This window comes from Rousettus aegyptiacus, unplaced genomic scaffold (genome assembly GCF_014176215.1).
Source record: "Rousettus aegyptiacus isolate mRouAeg1 unplaced genomic scaffold, mRouAeg1.p scaffold_m13_p_12, whole genome shotgun sequence".
Lineage (NCBI taxonomy): Eukaryota > Metazoa > Chordata > Mammalia > Chiroptera > Pteropodidae > Rousettus > Rousettus aegyptiacus.
Window position 1 is genome coordinate 41,942,179 of NW_023416287.1, and position 16,964 is coordinate 41,959,142.

Sequence of the window (16,964 nt, forward strand, 5' to 3'; positions counted from 1 at the left end):
TGGCCTCCATATCTCTTACAGTATTTGCTTTTTAAATTTACCTCACAGAGACTATTTAAAATGTTTAACATACAAAAAAGTCAGTTATCTTCTTTGGTTTGTGTTTTCACTTTCATTTTGACCATTAGCCAGCCCTTAAATTTTGAATATGGTTTGTGGAATAACTACAGAGAAAGCAGCCCTTACCCTTAAAAACAAATGCTGATCTAGAAAAGTTCCAGGAAATTTTTGTTGTTTCCTCTCTCTCTCATGTCCAAGTGATTTCAGTGTTGTTATAACAAATGTTGAGCAACTCTAAAATGTTGAGATCTCACATGTTGATTTATGCATTTGATATCAATTAGAATTGGTTCAAAATCCATTTATCCACCCATCCAACCATCCATCTATCCACCCATCTAATCACTCAACAAGGCACAAAAACATAAAACTCAGTGTACCACATATTGTGTAGAGCAAAGTTATAAGCCAGGATTGTTTTACTGTGAGGACCTTATAATTTTATAGGAAAAATATGACACAGACAAATAATAAGCTGAGATAAGTGTCACAAAGATATAAAATTAGACCGTTAAGTAGGCACCCAGGAAAGGACATATGGTAGAAAAGCTTAGACTTGAAAAGTTAAAGACTGTGAATCTCAATCCAACCCTTGTTAGAAGGCAAAAATTTGCCCACCACAAACTTGTGTTTCCTAATCTGTGAAAAGGAAGTAACAATATACAGAATTTTGTTTGTAAGGTTTTATGATATTGGATGATGCTCCTCAGTAAGGGTCATGCTCTAAAATATAATAAAGTGCTGTGATTATTGTTAGACATGACCTTGAAACTAAAACTCCACATTTTATATGCAGCCCATTTCCCTAACTCTCAAGATCAGCCACTTCTCTTTCCTAAATCCCTCATACCTTCTGCCTCTTAACTAGTACTTGTTCTCACTCTTCTACCCTGTACAACCTTCACTTCCGGTAAACTCTATTAGGTAGCCCCTTTCTTTAAGTAAGACAGGATCAAGGTAACAAGGCCAACAACCCCTGAGACAGTGACAGAAACCCAGTGCCCCTAGAGTTATACCTGGACTCTCAATGATCCTTCTTTGCTGAATTTAGAGACAAAGATTAAAGTACATAGAAATGGATTAAGCCAGCACATGGACTATATACCCACTCTAAAGAATTGGATTGAGTGGATTTTGGTGGGTCACATTGTTGGAAACAAGTCCAGACTTACTGTATGCTGAGTGCAATAACCCTCCGTTTCAGGCTAACACAGAGATGTGAATGCCTTTGTCAGTCTCAGCTAGGCAGGCTGACTGACCACCCAACTATGCACCCAAGTTATGTTTTTTAACTTCATCCGAGAAAGGCACAAACCACATTCGGAAATAAGTGCAGCACATGCAGTGGAACTAACCAGGAAGGGAGTGCTCTGACACCCATTTTCATCTTGTAGCAGGAACAGAAGTGATTCAGACTGTTCTTTCTGAGCCTTCTTCATGCAAAAGAACATACTTCCATTTTCATTCTAAAAGTTATGAACATTCAGGAAATACCAGTCAATATGCAGGACAAAACATGTTTTGCTGGATTTGGGATAGAGAAGAAGATACAAAAATGAATAACAACACAAACACACTTTTGTTCCTATCCCTCAACTAATTGTAAAGTGACAAGAGGTTTCATTTACAATGCAAAAATATACATATTCCACTTACTTCAATCCAAATGGATAATGTGATTATTGCATTCTAGCATGGTGCTGGCCAATTTGTGAATATGAAAGGTCAATTAATCTACCAAGAAATACAAATGTGCATGATTATGTATAACATACACAGGCAGTGATTTCTATTATATGATGGCTTTACTGTTTCAGCCAACATAGGGAGAATTAGCCTTGTGCAAAACAGCACTGAGAGGAATGAAAGAATTTGAGGAAGTCCTCTTTTTTTGAGATGGTCATGCACAGGGAATATAATCCCTGAATGCAGCTTCATCATCTGCCTTATTAACAAGGTCTATATATATATGACTATTTCTCTCTCTTTTCTTCTCTATAGTTATGTGGGGCTTATTTTAAAGGTATATTGATTTCATTGATTCATCCGAAGAAATTAAATAAAATAATTTCAAACTCAGACTTTTCCATGCCACTTTATAAAGATAATTTCAAGTCATGAGTTGCCTATTCAGCTTTCATCACTAGCAAAGATATTGGGCATCCTAACTGACATTGTATTCTTAGAGAAAATTTGAAAGGGGAAGTCAATAAATAGATGAACCATCATTTGCATTTGTAAGGTGTGGGATTTACAGTCTCATTGTTCAATCACCCTGCTCCTTAAGTTTTAGTGTCCCTGGTTTGAGAAATATAGATAAAGTAAATGCTTTCTCAGGCTTTGAAAATAATGGTGCTCATTAAAATGGTGATGCAATTTTTTTCACCTGCCTCTGTAAATTATGCCCACTATGTGATCCCTCCTTTTTGAAAATAACTGCCTTAAGTGTGACCACCTTGGAGTTGGCACTAAATGGCAACTCTTAAGATGTGAACTCTATGTTCTTGGTACATATCTCAGTCTGGAAGTAGAAGAGAAGTTAAAATAAATGTAGGATAAAAACATTCCAAGATGGCTTTTGGGAACCAAGTTGTGAGTAAATTCACAGACATGAAAAAGATTGTTTTAGCTTTCCAGAGTGGAGCCCAACCACTTAAAACAATGTGAACGCCTGCCTTGATGAAGAAATGCCCTCTTCAGAGAAATCTAGGGTCTTAAAATGAGTTCACATCATTGTTTCAGCATGTTTCTGAATTGTTTTTATGTCAATAACTGGAGTAACAGGGTGCAAAACCTAAGAGAAACTAAGACTCCAAAAATTGTCCACACCTGCATGTAAAAGCACAGGATTCTATGGCTGTTTTGTAAAGGTGCTGAGAGTTTCCTTATTTCCAAAAGGAAAGCCATCAATGGCTAATTATTAGGTGAGAGTCACTAGTGCATAGAAAGATAAATTGGAAGAGGTATAGAAATACCTCAAGAAACACGAGAGTGCACAAGCACTGATGTGAAGGGAACAATCCTGGGTTTATATCCAACAGCTACATGCTCAGTGGCTTTGGGGAGTCATTTAACAATCTACATTCATCAGTACATCTGTATAATTGCTACATTTACAACTTTGCTGATATGCAGTGGATCTCCACAAAACAACCAAGTGCCTTATGCTCCTATATATGATATTTTTATTTAGCCATCACTACATCTCAGGACACAAATATTACTATCCCAACGTTTATAGCCTTTGCAAGATATTAAACATATTCAATAATTTTATTCTAATATAATTGAAAGAACTAATATATTTATGTATTTAATATTATTTAGATAGATTTTTTATATGTATCTGATTGAAAATGGGCTAGGAAAGAAAGAGAGTGAATGAGAACTTGAGTGTCTTTTAGGATATTTTAAGATAAATTTAAGATAAAAAAATAAGATCTTGGAAAATTTTATAATTTGGAAAAGACCAGCACACTATTTACCTTGGAAAATGCAATTTATAACTTCAGCAATGGAAGGTTTAATTAAAGGCATTAACATATAAGACAAGACAAACATTAATTAATAGCTTATTCTTTTCTTAAAAATCAAAGGAAATGGTACTTGGTAGATTCATGTTTCCAGTATAAGTATATGAAAGCCAAAAGAAGTGATAAATTTGTCTTATGCCTAAAACAGAGATTGAATTTTTTCTGGAATCTTACTTGAGTCATGAAGCTTCACAGAGAATCTCGAAAATAGTTACTATGACTTTTTCTTGAAAATGATTTTTTTCAAGGCAATGCAAATACAAATACAAACTGAACTAAATAGTCAAGGATCGTCTATATTGTCTGTTTCAAGCCCATGCATATATCTGCATTCAGAGATGTATCCATGACATAAATCTACATATGATAATATCTGGATGAATGCCATATATATGCAAAGAAGAGTTTATTATAAATGGGGAAGGGGTATAGAAATTTTGCATTCTCTGTACTTTCTCTACACTACTGTCTATTCTTGACTCTGCTCTTTAGCTCATCTATACCTCCATCACAAGGTACATAGCACAAATAAAGGAAATTTAAACTCAAAACCATCAGCTTCTTGCTAAGAGCTTAGGTTAATGAACTGAGAAAGAGGGTGCTCACATCACATTAGCTGAAATGCAGGTCAAGGCTATGTGTGGGTTCACTCATCTTTGCTTTCTTGTTCTCTTCTGGTAACTGTGGAAAATCATAATGAGACTTGAGTACCATGGCTTCTTCATATGTGATTGCAGGAATTTATTTAAAAAGCATACATAATGTTTCCAAATCCATGAAAAGTTAGTGTAAACAAGAAACTAATTGGGAATCACATTTGCATAGGAAGATAACATCTTCACCTGAATTTGATGGTTCCTTTGAAGGAAATTTGGAGCCAGTGAAGCCACAACCAACATCAGTAGGGTCTATGCTTGACCAGCCAGGAGAGGTCTGAGACAACCAGTTAGCTCAAGTGTCATAGGGGCAAAGGAATTCTGTTCAATATCTTTAATCTTTTGATTCACTCTAGCAGAATCTGAGGCTTATGGACCCAATTTCTACTTGATTTGCTACTATAATCTTCTTTTGCAGCCCCTCCTCACAGCGTCTTGGTCTGTGAGACTGTCAGTATTTTTCTGTCACCCCAATTAGTCGTTTCCATATGTTCATCTAACTTTTTTTCCAGAGTAACCTCTATAATAGGATTGCAAACTATTTTTTTTAAATGTGACAGTTTTTGTTGACTCTCAAGACACCTTCAGTTGACACTCTTCCCCACATCTTAATGAAGTTGAACACTTTTCTACGACTTTCCATGTTGTCATTTTGAAAACTGATTTTTTATTATTTTTCTTTATCCACATTTCACCAAATACAAAAAACCTTCACCACTGAAAATTGACAAAAATTTAAATGAACCTCAGAAAAAAAGTCAAGCAACATGAGCAATGAGTAGAAAATGGTGATTATGCACTTTCTTGGTCATATTTTAAAATCATTTTATCGAACCTTTTAAAAATAGATTGCACAACCTATTTGGACCTAAGAGAGGCTCCTGATTCTGTCCACCAAACTGAAATGTCAATGCTCCTAGTAGTATGATGCAGAGAGACAGAGCCAAATGCCAGGTAGTCTCCCTGGACTTGGTAAGTATAGGAGGCTCAGCAACCCGTAGATCCACACCATGGCCTTTTCACTGCCAACCAGTGAACATGCTCTTAGGGCCAAGAGCAGCACAATCCCATAATCTTTTACATTTAAATACATAGAAAGAAAATCTGTAAACATATAAATTTCAAGATTTTGATATGAATCCATTCTATCTCATCCTGAGAAAACTTATCTAAGCATTTTCCAGTTTACATTTTCTAAATGTAGCAAGTGAACAATGTATAGTGCTTTTTAAAAGATCCATCATCAAGAAGAGGTTATAGTCAAAGATTGCCAAATTTGTCAATAATCTTTATGAGAGGGAATTTCTTGAAATGGCAAATTGTATCAATGTTCCAAAAAATCTAAATCATTCCACCTAGGCTGAAATGTTCTCTTTGTATGTCCAACATAATGTTTTGAGCCTGGGCATTGTGGCAGGTTGCTGGGAATCGGAATGGTTCTGTGCAAATATGGCAAGGAAGCTTTGGTCCTATTCCCTCTTGTGTTAAGGGGTATTTGGAGTTCTCAGGGGGTCGGCATTCTTAGTAAATCACACCTAGGTACTAGCAATAATACTGGCCAAGAAAAATGCAACACAATGAGAAGAAAACATGCATTCCTTCCTCTAAAACAAGAGACAGAGTTTCTCTAGGAAGTGGTGGCTCTAGATTCTACTAATATTTAGTTATTCTGCCAATGCACTCCTCTCTTTGACCAATTCCTATAGATGGTTTTGCTGAAGAAGTCTCAGGAATCTTTGGTCTAAGATAATGGTGATTTGGTGTCTATTCTTTGTGAGACACTCTTGTGAATAAGGCTGAGTTCCTAACACTTGATTTGCCTCTCACTATCTTCTTTTGCAGTCTGTTGTTTTCACACCAACTTGGTCTGTGAGACTTTCGGTATTTTATTGTTACCCCAACAGTACAGCATTCTAAAACGATAGCAGTAACACTATCATCAAATGATCAATTCAGTAATTGAAACACCAGCATAGATCATGCCAAGATGCCATTTCACAAAATTAGTTAATAGTGCTACAATCATCAAGACTTAGAATTCCCCATGATCACCATTAATTCAATAAAATATGCTTACTCTTGCAAATTCATTATGCCGTCATCTTCATGGTAGTAACAACTACCCTGGGGTCAACATTTGAGCAAATGTTGCTCTTGTGCATGAAGAGTAGTATGTCAAGCAGACAGAAGAATCATTGTCATGACAGAGAGAGGGAGACCAGTGTCCTCCTCCATGCCTGAGTCTTAAAGCCCATTGTGGGCATGTGGGGGTAATATTTGCTGACTATGATATCCCCATTCCTGCCCCCTGAGCATCCAGTGAGACAGTGTGAAAAGTCTTTCCTGCATGCTCCAGTGGAATAGAATTCTCTTTGCTCTCAGATGATTGTCTAAGACCAGTAAATGGCTCCTGTGACCTCTGACATGGAGACAAGACATCTACTGCACCAAAAATCTGCCAGGCCCTTAAATCCCAGCCACAGGGTTCCCTTTTCTAAAATGGAACAGAGGTATACTTGATCACATGAACTCTGTGCTTCAAATCCCTTCCACTCTGCCTCCAGGTGCCCCATGTTTCTAAAAGGCTTGGTCCACAACACTATTGTTTGGGCTCTTTGCTTCTTTCCAACAGATGCTGGTTGTCATGGAAACATGGTTGGATCCACTTTAGACAAGATTCATTGGAACTCTTGGCAAAATTGAATTACTCTCGGTCATTTCTCTTAGCTTTCCTCAGCAGTGGCTGACCTATATCCTGCAGCTAAGTAAATAGGTTTGGGCAATTAACCTAAGAGTCTTTCTGCTGAAGTGGCATAAACATAAGTAGCTAAACTCTGTTTTTAGACAGAGTTACCTAGTAATTGCAGACTCTTTCACCCTGTGGATAAAGCTACCCAGGGCCAAGTCAACTGGGAGCATGTTAAGACCTTGGATCCTATGGGAGATTTGCAGTCTCAAGGGAATATTACATGCTGGATGGAATTTCAGTAGGGTGAAAATGCAACTGATCTACAATTACTTCAGACCCATGATAACAAAGCACAGGCTAGCACAGAATGAGGCCAGGATTTACAGTCAGGGGGGAAACTGTGATGCCTTTTACATCCCAGGGAAAATGACTCCACTTTATGTTGTGAAAGTTGTTGGTCTATGAGCAGTATTAAGAAATCTGGTGTCTTTGGAAATGCCCTTTCATATATTAGATAAAACATTGCTCTCATATACACATAAATGCTAATAATTATATTTTAAATAATTTTTTAAATCCTATCATTTTCTCCCCAGGAACTGCAGATGAATTTAGGTCTAGAAATGAGCATATAGCAAGTCAATATTGTGTTTCAAGGGTGTACAAAAAATGGGCTTTGCTGGAGTATTTTACTTCATTCCTAGTACCACTGGGTACAGTCAGGGTCCCTGAGGCCAGAGATCTTCCCTGAAGAAACCAGTCCAGAGACTCCCTGTGACCCATGCTAGCTCAAGACTGAAACAGCATTGTGAAGGGTTAAACTGTGCACTTGAGAGCCAAGATGGGCGTTCTGCCCCTAATTCTCCTCCTGGACAGCTTTGTAGAATTAGGTATGAAGTTTCCTCTTCTTCATTGGTTTTCATTCTGCATCCAAAGGCTGATTCAAATTGTGTTGTGTGGGTGTGCTAATCTTATCATGGCTGATGTTGATGGACAAGAAAAGATGTCTGGGAGTCCAAGTGAGTTTACTAACCTGCCAGTGCCACTGCCATCTTGCAGCATCCATCATTAGTCAATGTTATTTGGAAGAATAAACAGTAATGCAAGGAACAATCAAGAGATAATTAATTGCTAAAACTCATGATGCTGACTACAGACACCATGGCCTAACTCTATAAGTAATCAAAACAAATGGATGTGACTGCATTTTTTGTTGTTGTTGTTATTTCAGACTCAGATGCTCTCACTGAGAAATGAGAGAAGGTGCTCAGGCACACCACATCAGCTTACTCTCGGACCCTTGTTTATGGTAAATGGTGATTACATTATGGAGACTGACACTTCTCATTGACATGACAAGTTGTTATAATTATAGAGAGGGGACCCTTGATAAAACAAGTGTATATTGAATCTAGGACATTACAGCTAGATTTTTATTTTATTATTATATTATCTCCATTTTTCTATTATATTTTCTCTATTCTAATTATTGAAATATAATTCACATCCCATACAATTCATCCATTTAAAGTGTACGAGTCAATGTTTTTGTCTTTTTTTCCATCTATTGAAATATAATAGACAATTAGTTGCTTGTATTTACATTGTACAATTCAATTATAGTTGTTTTTTTCAATTATAGTTGGCATAGAATAATATATGTTTTAGTTGTACAGCATAGTGATTAGAGATCTATAATAACTCACAAAGTGATCACACCACTCAATCTAGTACCCCTCTTCCCCCTTACATATTTATAACATCAACTATTTTTCTTGTGATATACTTTATATCTCCATATCTATTTTGTAATTATACATTTGTACTTCATAAGCCCTTACCCTCCAATACCCTTCCCATCTAGTAGCCCTCAAAATATTTATCTATGAGTTTATTTCCATTTTTGTTATTGTTATTGTTTCTTTTGTTCTTTAGATTCCACATGTACATGAAATCATGTGATATTTGTCTTCTGACTTATTTCATTCAGCACAATACAGTTTAGGGCCATCAAGGCAATATCTTTTTCCATTCACTTTCTTTTAGTCTGTGTGTGTCTTTTAATCTGAAGTGAGTCTCTTATAGGCAACATATGTAGGGGTCTTGTTTTCTTATCCATGCAGCCACTCCATCTTTTGGCTGGAGCACTTAATTCTTTTCTATTTGAGGTGCTTGTGGATATTAATGTAGTTATTACCATTCTCTATTCCTGTTTTTGACACATGTTTTTTCTTCTTCAAGAAGTCCATCCAACATTTCCTGTAATACTGGCTTGGTGGTGATAAATTCCTTTAGCTTATTTTTGTCTGGGAAGATCTTTGTCCTTCGATACTCTAAATGATAGCTTTGATGGATAATTTTTTCTTGGTTGTAGATCTGGAGTTTTCATCACGTTGAATATTTTGTGCCAAGCTCTTCTGTCCTGCATAATTTGAGAAATCAGGTGCCAGTCTTATGGGAACTCCCTTGTAGGTAACTAACTCCTCTTCTCTTGCTGCTTTTAAGGGTTTTTCAAAAACATCAAATTCATGTTTATTAGGAGGGAGGGACAGAATGAGGAAGGTCCCCTTGTCCTCACTCTCCTTACCACAGCGCAGTGTCCCCAAGCCTCTGTCCTTCCAGTCAAATGGGGGTGTGGAGTTGGAGAACAGAAAGCCTTAGTTCTAGCAGCAGGCCAAGAAAGAGGTGGAGGAGGTCTGCATCTTTCTCATCTAAGAGACTCAAGGACCCAATCCACCTGTGCCCCTTGCTCTCGGGAGGCTTAGACTTCAATGGGCTCCTGGCCTTGGCTCTGCCTCTTCACCACAAACACCCTCTGTCCTGACATGGTCACCAGCAGCGTGTGTTCTCCAAAGACCACTGACAGGTGCTTGAAGGGTATGTCATGCTGTGGTGCAGCCGGAAAGCACAGGCTGTGCCCACCAGCTCAGAGATGGCACTGGCTGCCTGCTCATCATTCTCTAGATCTCCAGATGATGCTATCACTGTGCCTTCACTCAGCACCAGGTAGCCAAGTTGATCTAGGGTTCGCTCCAGTCCCTGGCTCAGTGCAGAAGTCTAATAGATAAAGATGTTGTCATTCAGAAGCATTCTAGGAGGATGCTCCTGAATACTCTTCACTTGCAACCCAAGTCTCATGACAGTGCCTCCCACCATCTCACCTTTGTTCTCAGTCAGGGCCTTTCCCGACCCTCTTCTCCTCTATATGGCCAACACTGATCTACTTTAGCCTCCATCTGCCCTCATCCTCTGCTCCTGGGCTCCCTCGGCCCTCCACATTCCACATTTGCTACCTTCTGAGGCCTTCGCAGTCCTACTGTCCCCTCCAATTCCGTGTAACTCCCCAGCTCCTGTACACCATCCCACAGATCCTTCCTCAGCCCTTTACATCACCACCCCTCCTATCTCCATTCCCCTCCATCCCATGTTTTTTTTTGTTTGTTTTGTTTAGTTTAGTTTTTGAACATACTTTTAACCACTTCTTTGAAGTCTTTTTTTTTTTGCTAAGTATGATATCTGGGCCCTCTCAAAGGCAGTTTCTATTGTCTGTTTTGTTTTGTTTTGTTTTGTTTTGTTTTCTGTGTATGGGTTATACTTTCTCCTTTTGTGTGTGTGTGTTACATTATATTTTATTCAAAACTACTTATTTAAAATAACATATAACAATTCTGAATCTGAATACTGATTCCTCCTCTACTTCTTGTTGTTGTTTGTTTATTTATTTTTCCGTTTGGTAACATTGTTGGATATTTCATTCTTGGCTGCATGTGCCTGGAATGAAACTTCCATTATACTGAGCAGGAGTAGAGAGTTGGGGAGAGGCATGTGGGAGACTTTATGGCTCTAATGCCACAGACACTCACTAATCTTATTGTGATTTAATAGATTTTCTTGAATAAGTATATTTTCATTTGCTATATGCCCATAGAACAATTTCCAGATGTTGAATGTTTGTAGGTTTTTTAAAAATATATTTTCAGCTGTTATGGCTGTTTCACTGGAGAAAGAGTCCTTGAAACTCCTCACAACACCATTCTGGAAATCTTATCTCATTTATTTTTATAAAAAGATAATTATGGGTTTAAACAGTTGACTCTTTTTAATGAGTTGGCTTAGAGCTAATTCTCTATTAAGACATCAGTAAGTTTTTCTCCAATATAAGTATTATCAGGCAATACAATGAGAATCTTATCACTGGGATTCAAATTCCAAGTCTACTTCTAACTATGCAAACTTTCACAGAGTGTTTGTGTTTTTACTACTAGCAATTAACATATTGAATAGAGACATTCCTAAGATTTCTAGGAGTCTGTGAAAAGCTATTCCATTATACTTCAGTGCTTTTGTAATTTAAAAAGAACTTCCCTATATTTTTGACATCTATTTGTGATATGTAGCAAGCATCTGTGGCCTGAAACCACATCTATTTATTCTCTGATATTTTGTCCTTAATCTCTGATGAAGTATCACCTGCCTAATTTCACACTAAGCTGCCTAATTTTTGCTCGCTGCACAAAATCATGATCAGCAGGTGATAGATTTGTTGCATATCGAATTTGAGCCTTTCCAAGTGATGCACCATTTGATACCAGTGTCTAATGTTAGTGTCCCTGCACATCATCGTGCTCCAAAGTTGCCAGAATAGACCATATACTTTAATCCACAGGTGTTTAAGAAGGTTGGGCTCCCAGTTCTCATCAGAGAACTGGACTCTGCCTACTTGGCTAACTCCACTTATTACTGCTCTCCTCCTCCTCTCCTCTGCTCTGACCACAGGGAGCGAGCTGAGAATTAAGCCCACCAATTTCTCAAGCACAAATATTCCAGCCTGCCTCATGGGGGTGGCAATGGCCCTTACCCACTGCCTTGGAGGGCTCAGCTAACCCTCTTCACCAAAATGGTACCACCACTGTCATTACCACCTCGGTTCTCCCAAACTTACTTCTCTTTATCTAGTAGTACTGTCCATATCCTTGTTTGTCCATCATATTGCATGAGCTGGATTCAATATGCACAAGCATCAAATAAATTCAACTTACCTCACCATTAACTCAAAATTTTATCAGTCTCTGAGTTCCAAGCTTCCTCCTGCTAACTTAGTCTAGATACAGACATAAATGCCTGAAGTTGGGAGGCCAGCATCGTTGGCATCTCTGATATTTACTAGCTCCTCCTTAGCCCCTCAATTGCTAACAGATATGATCCTCAGGGTTGAAAGAAGGATATAGAGGAAGACTCTCACTTAACTGGTACAGGATGACTAGTTCTATCCACTCATAGAGAATGTTGTGGGTACTTCTGAAACTCTCACACCAGGGATTCCTCACTAAATTTCCAATCATATTAGCTATGCCCCATCCATATCCACAATGTCACTTTTTATTTATTTTCAGATAATTTTGTCACATTGTTCATTTCATCCTAAGAATTCTCTAACCTCCTAAATAATTCTTTTTTATTTGTATATATTAGGTTTTATTTTTGTGCTGTAAAGATCAATGGGTCTGGATAAATGTATATGTCATATATCCACCATTATATTGTCATGTAGAATAGTTCAAAATCCTACAAAAAAATCCCCTGTGCTTCAGTTATTTAATCCTTCTTTCCAAGTCTATAGCTTGCAATAAGATTCATTCTCAGTGATGTACATTCTATGGGCTTGGACAAATATATAATGGCATGTATCCATTATAGTATGATACAGAGTAGTTATACTGCCCTGAAAATCCTCTATTTATCCCTTCTCCCCACCAAACCCTTGGCTACTACTGATTATTTTACCATCTCCATCATTTTTTCTTTTCCAGAAAGTCATATAATTGGAATCAAACAGTATGTGGCCTTTTCAGACTAGCTTCTTTTACTTGGCTATAAGCAGATAAAATTCCTCCATGTCTTTTCATGGTTTGATAGCTCATTTCTCATTATTACAAAATAGTTTCCATTGTATGGATGTACTATATAGTTTGTTCATATATTTGCCTCTTAACAGATATCTTGGTTACTTTCAGTGTTTGATGATTATAAATAAGTTTACTATAAACATTCACATGCACCATTTTGTGCAGACATAGTTTTCAAATAAGTTGGGTAAATACCTAGAAGTGCAATTGCAGAATAATATAACAAGACAATGTCTAGTTTGTAAAAAATTGACAAACTTTTTGCATTTCTACTAGCAATGAATGGCAGTTCCAGTTGCTCTGCATTCTCAACATTAATTGGTATTGTCAGTTTTTTTAGCCACTCTAATAGGTGTATAGTAGTATATTATTGTTTTAATTTGCAATTCTCTAGTGACCAATAATGTTTAACATCTTTTCATGGGCTTACTTTTTATCTATATATCATTTTTGGTGAGGTTCATCTTCAGATCTACCCATTTTTTAATTGGGATGTTTGTTATCTTATTAATGACTTGTAAGAACTCTTTGTATACTTAGATAGAAATCCTTTTTCAGGTACTTGTTTTGCAAATATTTTCTCCCAGTCCATGGTTTGTCTTTTTATTCTCTTAACAGTGTCTTCACAAGGAGAAAGTTGTTAATTTTAATGAAGTCCACTTTATCAATTTTTCTTTGACAGATCATGTTTTTGCTCTTATATCTAAAGATTCGTTACCCAATCCAATCTCACATAGAATTTCTGCTATGTTTTCTTCTAAAATTTTTATATCTTTGCATTTTACATTTAACATTCATTAATGTTTGTTAAAGGTGTAAGGCCAGTGTCCAGGTTTGATTTTTCTTTTTAAGATGGTTGTCCAAATTTTCCAGTGCCATGCTTTGAAGACGTTTTCTTTATTGAACTGCTTTTACTCCTTTGCTAAACAGTAGTTAAACATAGTGTACAAATCTGTGTCTGGGCTCCCTAGCCTGTTCAATTAAACTTTGTGTCTATTCTTTCACCAATAGCATGCAGTCTTGATTACTCCAGCTGTATAGTGAGCCCTGGAATTGAGTAGTGTGACTCCTTCAAATTTGTTATTCTTCTACAATATGGCTATTCTGAATCTTTTCACTTTCCCTATAAACTTTAGAAAAAGTTTGTCAAAATTTACACAAAATTGCTAGGATTTTGGTTGGGGTTATGTTGAATCTGTAGATCAAGTTGGGAAGAATTAATCTCTTGAAAATTCTGAGTCTTCAAATCCATTGACATTGAATATCTCTTCATATGTTTAGATCTTTAATTCTGTCATCAAAATTTTATAATTTTCACATATTGATCCTATAACTGGAATACTCAACTTCTTTGTTTGGGGGAGGGAGATTTTTCTCTCCATTCTTATGTTTAGTAATGGGGCCTGGAATTAAGCTGACAAAAGCCAGATTATTAGAGGGGAAAAACTGATCTAATTATGTATATACACACATGAATTGACAAAGAAATGTGATTTTAAAAAGTGTAGAATTTGGGGCTTTATACCATTTTAAAAATTGGGTGATAAATTGTGGAGAAGTAACTACAGAAAGGAAAGGGGCAGGTTTGGACTTCTAAGGGTGGTAAATTATGGGAAAGTAAATATATGGGGGAATCTAATAGAAGGTAAATGTTATTTAGTAAAGTTTATTATGCAGAATCAAGTTGGTATCTTCTCCATTGAGAAGAGACCTCTCTTCAGTGATTAAGAATCATATTTCTTTTCCTGGAAAAGGAAATTTGTGTTGCCCTTACAAAGGTAAATTTATGCCTTATTCTTAGACAGAAAGGTGAAGGGCAGAAAGCATTTCCTGCATCAACTGTCACTCAACTGCATTCAACTCAAAATAATTCTTATGTTAAAGTGGAATATTTGGGCATGGCATGCTGTAGTTCCCCTCACTCCTTCACTCCTTCAGGATTTTATTGGTCATCTCTCTAACATTTTTCCTTCTTCTTTCACAGAAGTTCTCTTGTATGAGGTACTACACTGTCTTTTTATTCTTGAGAAAAGGTCTCCATTTCCTGCCATGGGTGAAGTCCAGTTGTCTCCCACAGAGCCACTTTTCTTCATTCAAACTAGGGCCATCTCCATACCTCCTCACTTTTAGATTCCTCCTTGTGAGAATTTGACTCCAGTCCTTGAGCCCCACACATTCCTATTGAGATCTCTGTGTGATTTTGTTTATAATGGAGACAGGAAACTTACTTCCTCCCCTTCTTGGGTCGGGAGTGTACACGTAACAGGTAACTCTATAAATTAATCCTGTTTCTTTTTATAGACTACAGTTGGATGCTTGGTTTAAGGTGACAAAACTAGTTTCACAGTCTCTTTAATGGCCTAAGATACACATTGATTTAGGATATGGGGCTCTCAGACTCTTACCACATAGAAAGAACTTAGAGGCATCAGAGAAAACTAAAACAGAGTTTGAATGTTCTGTTAGTCTTGTTTAGTGCTTGTGTCACTAAATAATGAATGATCTGTCACTAAAGAATGTAGATAAGAGAAGAAAATATAGAAAGTAAAGTATCGTCATAATGTAATACAGAGGAAAAGCAAGACAACTTGTTATAGAAAACAAATTCAATTTATTCATCACAATATATTCAAAGATAAAATAGTACTTAACATAATAAAGTAATAGCATACTATGTTAGTTTCTGAAAAGGAAGTAGACATCAAACTGTGGATATCAGTGAAAACAATACTGAATACACCCTGAAGAGAATGGACTATCGAAGGTTTGTTCAATAAAGTGGCATCTTAAACTACATCTTAAAGAAAGAGCGAATTTTCATCCTTCATTAAGAAGTAGGTACCATAAAAGTGAAAAAAAAACAGGCAAAAGAAATAACATCTCCTAAAGGGAAAAAATGATATTCTTCCCTTGTAATTAGGAAAGAATAGGCAAATTCTCCTAGAGTAAAGTATTTATGTAAAATATAGTAAAAGGTGATCATATAAAATTAAATGTGTGGCCTAATGATTATCCACGTTAAAGAGGATGGGCTTTAATTAGTAGGAGGTGGGAAGTCATTGAAGTTTTTGTGAAATTTAATTTTATGTGTCAACTCTTGACTGGCCTAAAAAATGCCTAGAAAGCTGGTAAGACATTCTTTCTGGGTGTTTCTAGAAGAATTAAAATTTGATTCTGTAGGGTAAGTAAAGAGATCAGCTCTCACCCACGTGGGTGGCATCATCCAATCTTTTGGGGGGCTAAATGGAAAAAGAGAAAATTCATTTTCTGTTCTTGAGCTGGGACATACGTTTTCTGCCCTTGGATGTTCTCAGGCCTTCAGACTCTGGGACGTACACCAGCGGTCCCCTGATTCTCAGGCCTTCAGACTCAGGCTGAATTTAACACTGACTTTCCTGGTTTGTAGCTTGTAGATGGCAGATTATAAGACTTCCTAGCATCTCTAACTGTGTAAGCTAATTGATGTGTGTGTGTTCTGTTTTGAACATTGACTAATTAATACATATGAGGAAAAGGGTAGTAACAAGATAAACTAGAAAGGACAGAGACCATTAAAAGATAGATTGGTCAGTGAAATAATATATATTGAGCAGTTAGTCTGTACCAACCATTGGACTGAAAAACAGTGACATGTTGTAAATGAGATAGAGGGTTTGTAGAATTCAGGGTCAAGTTAGAATCTATCACCGTCAAAAAAGTAAATGAATATGAGGGTCTGGCAAAAGAACTGAGAAAAAGAAACATGTCCAAGGGTGATTAGGATGTTGAGTGAATAATAGCATACAGAATGAAAGAGAGATCAAAGATGACCGAAGTTTCTAGAGTGGGCCAGATGGATGTCAAGCTACAAGATGGAGGATAAATGTTGTAAAAAAAAAAAAAAAAGAGTTAAGAAGGAAAAGAGAGCAGGTGGTAGATCTTTGGTAACTAGATAAGAAGTTACTTGAAGAGTGCTAAGTCAGCCAAGGAAGAATTGAATACATTAAACCATAGAGAGGGAGACCAAAAGTTATTTATACTTATAGTAAAACCAAGGAGAAGCAAAAGAAAGTTAAAATATATGTAACAGAGCAAAAGACAATGAGCGATTGTCACAATGCTCAGACTTATACAAGTGTTC

The 16,964-nt window shown here is 36.8% G+C and overlaps 1 pseudogene; it reads right to left on the bottom strand.

The window, feature by feature from the left end:
• Window positions 1-9,699: 9,699 nt before the first annotated feature.
• On the bottom strand, window positions 9,700-15,020 carry LOC107500696 (annotated as a pseudogene).
• Window positions 15,021-16,964: the final 1,944 nt, after the last annotated feature.